The sequence below is a fragment of the Asparagus officinalis genome, chromosome 2, assembly GCF_001876935.1.
Source record: "Asparagus officinalis chromosome 2, Aspof.V1, whole genome shotgun sequence".
In the NCBI taxonomy this organism is placed as follows: Eukaryota; Viridiplantae; Streptophyta; class Magnoliopsida; order Asparagales; family Asparagaceae; genus Asparagus; species Asparagus officinalis.
In genome coordinates this window covers 19754237-19760503 of record NC_033795.1, presented here as the reverse complement: position 1 = coordinate 19760503, position 6267 = coordinate 19754237, and positions in this window count along the sequence as shown.

Here is a 6267-nt window from a genome sequence, read left to right as displayed (position 1 = left end):
TTTCATATAACTGGACTTGATACATATCTGAATTTTGAAAACCTTTCATTATTATTGCACCATCTTTGTACATCAAAACCTTTCCATTTCTAAAATAGAATGTAAATGCAAGTTTTTCCAAACAAGAAACAGATAAAAAATTCTCCTCATTGAAGGACCATAAAGACAATCTTCTAAATTAAAAACTTTATTCTCTTGCAGCATTAACTGGTAAGTTCCCACTCCCTCTATAGACGCTTTGTCATCATTCCCCATATATATAAAGCTTTGACCACTTTCAATTCTTCTTATTTTCTTAAACCCCAGGATTAGTACTCAAGCTCTTGCCATCAGTATTTTGATTGTTTGTAATTTTTCCAGGCTCTGCAATTCTTCCTAATATGACCAGGTTTGTTACAATAAAAGCTTAATTTTTTTCTAAATTTTTTACTTCAACTTTTTGATTAAATGTCTGCTGATTACGACACTGATTATAATTTTGATATCCAAACTTCTTCCCTTTCTTCTTGAAGCCTTTATTATTTTTCAGTTTAAACATCACATTACTAGCAGATGGGTTTGCCTTTGCTACATCATCAACCTTTGTCACAGCTTTTCTATCCCCCTGATGATCAATCTTATTAATTAAATGCTCAATTGTCCAATTAGACTCAGCCGATGTATAATAATCCTTAATATACTTGTATGAAGATGGCAATGAATTAATGATTATGGACACAATAATCTTCTTATCAAGAACTCATCTATGAAATACCAATTCATCAGCAATAGCTACCATGTCTTTAACATGTTTCCTAACATCAGTTCCTTCCTCATATTGAGCTCTAGTAAACTTCTTCCACAAGTTGTTCATGTGAGAATCAGATTTCTTCCCATATTTAGCCTCTAACTTGTCCAAGATTTCTTTAGTGGTAGGAGTATTAAAGTAAGTCATTCGGAGGGTTTTGTTGGGACCACTAAGCACATAAGACTTAGAAATATCACTGGTCAATTTTCAGTTGTTATACTTTCTAAACTCCAAATCGAATTTAGCTTTATAAACTTTGTCGAGCTGGGGTTTCTTAGGAGTTTGTTCAGCGAAAATAAAATCCTTATACCCATAAAATGTTAATAACATATCAACTCTTTGTTTCCAGTAGACATAATTAGTTCCCTCCAGAGATTCATTTCTCAGAATATTCGCAAACGCAGAACCACCACTAGGTAAAGACAATACTATTCCTATAGAATGAATATACACAAATTGTTCACACATCTTATGATTTTCAATAATCTCAATTTACCCAATGGGGATTTATGAAGATTATCAAATTTGATAAGAACAAATCACAACATTCACATATCTAATCAAAATAATATTATATGACTCACATTACCAGATAGGGATTTAGTAAGCCACATAATAAGCTATTATCTACACATCAAACATAATTATATGATTTACATTACCCGATGGGGATTTAATAAATCATATAATTAGCCACAAATTACTACTATACAAAACATAATTATATGGTTCACATTACTCGATGGGGATTTTGTCAACCATATAGTTATCTACTAACTACACATTAAGCATTACTCGATAAGGATTTTGTAAACTGGGTAGTTAACTAGTCTAACTTATAATTTAAATCTTAAAACTTAAACCATGCATCAGTTTAAAGGCAATAATACATGAATAAACAGAAGCTTAAGAGAAAAAAAAATAGACATAATTATATAAGGATGCTTCTATAAATTGGTGTGGAGATGATAAATTGTTAAAGTGAACCAGAATAAATCTAAACTATAACATGAAAAAAAATTCAGCAACAAATAAGCTTCCACATTTTGCACTTGAAGTGTGATGCTCCTGGGTTCACACAAGGCTGCAGTCCAAGGTGAATCCAAGAATGTCAAACATGCCATACACCAACACCGTGCAACAATATGTTTCACCATCACAGTTACTATCTCTCTAGTAGAATTAACAAACAGGTGAAGGTACAAAACAGACAAAGAATAATAGAGTAGTACAATGAACAGAATAAGTACAAAAAAGATGTATAAATAACCATCATCAAGACCCAACTAAAAATAGAATGAAATATCTCTGAAACTGAATCAATATAATATGTCTCAACCCGAGAGTCAAATAAAATCCCACTAAGGCACTCAACCTCTACAAAATAAAAATACAAACTCTAATGTCTAAAAAACAAATAACTACTGTGGAGCTATGAAAATAACTACAAATATAATAAAATAGATGGAAGCTAAGATGCAACTCCATCAACCTGCGACTCTTCGAGCGCCTGACTCGTCGCCTGAAAAGAGGGGAAACAACGAGCGTCAAAGCGCTAGCGAGATCATTTCTATCACCCCTAAGGGGAAGGGGTAGGAGTATATAAGAAAATACTATTAGTACATATAGATATAAAATCATCTATACTATACTAGGTGGAAATTAATATTTAGAAACCCACAATACGATAATTATTACGTCGAGTGAAATAATTCAAATAAGGAAACCCTCATGTATATACCATGTCTCAAATTGTGAATCGCTAAATACTAATTCCAATCCTATAAATGAAAAACAACACATGCCAGAAATACTACAACTCTAAACTCAACCATGATGAACCAATGTCACAATATCGAACTACCCTCGGGTAGTTAACGTAGCCATGCGAAAAATATCATCCAACATAAACATCTCCATAGATCATGCCATGTATGCCAAGTATCCATAAATATACCCATATATATATATATATACATGAAATAACAATACTCTTGTAAGGTACTCACAATATCATGTGGAAATAACATCCTTACTCAATCGTTCTGCGGAGATAGGTAAATCACCCTATTCCGGAATGATGCATTCAGATGATCATACAACAGAGTATAGGCATACCTACCCAATCCAAAAACCCCGATAATTTTTGAGTATGGTATAGTCGCGGTCTCATTGCGGGAAAACGTCCAACTCTAAGTGTGGTACAGTCGTTGTCTCATTGCGGGAAAACGTCCCTCACTAATCATCCACCACTGATGAATTATGTATTATATGTGTTATTCCAACACTATTAACTCGATTATGTATTACGCATCTCAAATATGCATATAAACTCAAATAAGAACATGTGTTTAAGTGTTCGTGCATGTATCTCGATGTGCGGATCAATATCTCATGTTCACAAACATCTCACGTGCTAAACAGAGAACAAACAACATAATACAATGCAGGTCAATCAAGAAATCCCTTGATTAAACAACAATTTGTACAAAAACATGCATAGGAAAAATCATGTGGGTCGGTCGACCGGACCTTATGTGGCGGTCGACCGGCCAGAGGCCATTCGCCTATTTCTGCAGGCTGTGTTGGTGTATCGGTTTTATGATTTTAACTTGTTTAACTTGCTGTAAAATATATATAATACATTTTTCAGATCAAGAATTGTCATATTAAATATCATATGTAAATCCTAAACATGTACAAAAGCATCAAAACGTTGTGAAAACTATCAAAACTCATCTAAAACTCGCATTTAATTTCTTTCAGATCTTAATCTAGCTCTAAAAACTCATTTGTAATCTTTTAAACACAAAAAGATTAGATCTTTATCTCACATATTACAAAAGAACAATTTTTATGCATGAAAATAGGTTTTAGGCTGATTGAAACCAAATCAAATCTCATTAAAACAATTTAAAACATGGGTGTAGGGTTAGCAGAGATGAAACTTACCTGAAAAACTTGTTGAAAAGACTAAAGGTGTAACGCAACACAGATCCCTAAGCCACACACCAAAAATCTCGCCTTCACGTCAAAAATTACTTCACAAAGCTCTTGGAATCACTTAGATTGGATCTAGAGTTTATGAGGGAGATGGTGGCTGCTAGGGTTTGAAAATTCTGATATAAGATGTGTAAAATTCGTGCAAAAGTGATATTTATATAACCATGTGAACCTGGGCCTCAAAAGATCCAAAATCCAATCGCAACTGGGTTTCTGAAAAATCCAACGTCGGTTGACCGGACCTTGTGCAGCGGTCGACCGACCAGAGTATTTTCAAATGTGCATGGTTTTTTGGCTTTGTGCATGTTTTGAACTTGATTCTTTCACATATATGAACTTGTTTGATCTCAAATCACTTGCTATCATACTCATACACCATTTAATAATATTTATCATGTAAAAATTCATTTATCATAATTAATCACATATTATCTCAAATTTGCGGAGTTTTACATGAAGATGTTTGACTCTTGTACTCAATAATATAAACTAAGCATATGATATATGAGACTTATTTAAGCACATCGATTCAAGTTCTACATGTGTCTCTCAGAAAAGAATCTATGATCAAAGATAACGAGCAAAAAAAATTCGTGTGTTTAATCAATGTCTCTCTTTGTCACGTTCACGTTACAAGGAGATAGATAAGTCCAAATTAATTTTGACATATAAATCAAATAGAAAACTAAAAAAAATCTATCTATCAAATGAAGTCACAACTCATGATTGACAATAAATTTATAGAACACATTTTATTCAAACTAGAATAACTTTAATTTAAGCACATCAGATCATTATGATAAAAGAAGTCATGACCAATGAAAATATTCAAATGATAAATAGTTACTAACTCACAACTATGGAGTTTCCATGTTCATATACTAGCAGAGGCAAAATCGCTTGTAATTGTAAGCAATCTCAATGAAATTTCATAAACTGAATTAGTAATTCATAAATAACATACCTCCATGACGAACTTGATTTAACCTTATCCAAATGATCACCGATTTTCATAGTGTCATTCGTATATTGGTTTTCCATTATAGAAAGAGTTTTCTACAAGCGATTAGCTTACACATTTTGAAGAAATGGCGAACGTGATGAAGAACAGTTCATAAAATCACAAGAGAAACTACCAAGATGTTTGCCGGTCGACCGCGAGTCAGCGGCGGTCGACCGGAAAAGTGCACGAAGTCCAGATGCGTTCTGGAGTTGAAGGCGGTCGATCGCAGAGACCCTGTAATCGATTTTGGTCTCGGGAATTGATTCGGTCGACCTCCACGGTCGACCGTGAGTTCCCTATAGGATTTTTGTGTTCTGTCATGGGGTGTACGGTCGACCGTCACGGTCGACCGCATAGCGGTTATTTTCTGGGTTACAGGTTTTGACCCGGTTTGTTTCTGAGTTTATATATAAGCCTAATCCTAATTAATTAGGGTTAAACAAGGACGTTTTGAGAAGTTTTTCAGAGGGAATTGATGTATCTAATTGTAGAAGATTTATGAGAGATCTAGAGGCTTTGTTTTAGGATTTATTTGAGAGATTTGTAACCCTATTTGTATTCTCTTGATTTCTAATAGTAAGAACTCCCCCCTCCTTACCCCGCGGATGTAGGCAACTTGCTGAACCATATAAAATTCGTTTGTCTTGTTATGATATTGTGTTTGGCTTATTAGTTGTGATTTATCTCTTTCTTATTCGTGTGGTTTTAAGCTCCGATGTGCACACCAAAGTGGTATCAGAGCATCAGGTTTGACTTGAGGCTTGTTCGAAGGATTCAGTGAAGGATTCCTATTTGAAGAGTTAAATCAACAACATGGGATAAGCAAGCACATCAGGTTCATCTCTTACGAAGGCAATATAGAGTCTGAGCATCAATAACACGAAGATTGATGTTCTGAAGTTCAATGATAAGATCAACTTTGGTTTGTGGAGGTACTAGGTGATGGATGCTTTAGATGCACAGAATTTGGAAGAGACTCTTGAGTTACAAGAGAAACCCGCTGGTATTGAGGATAATGTTTGAAAGGAAATAAATAGTAGGGTTTGAGGAGTTATTCGATCATGCTTGACGTTGGATCTTATTTATGACGTGATGAACAAGACGTCGGTGAAGAGAATGTGCGAAACACTAAATGAGAAGTATCTTATGAAGAGCATTGAGAATCGGCTTTACTTGAAGAAGAGGTTTTACCAGTTCAAGATGAAGAGGGGAGTTTTCATTAGGGAGTATGTAAACAATTTTACGAAGCTACTTTCAGATATGACCAATGTGGACGTCATGGTTGAGAATGAAGACAAGGCATTGCTACTTTTTTGTTCGTTACCCGAGGATGATTATAATACGTTTGTTCTCACTATGATAAATGGAAGAACTACTGTTAGCTATAAGGAGGTGACCTTAGCTTTGGTAAATTATAAGTTGAGGAAGAGTGATGGTGAACCCTTCGAGAAGGCATCAGGAGATGCATTAGCAG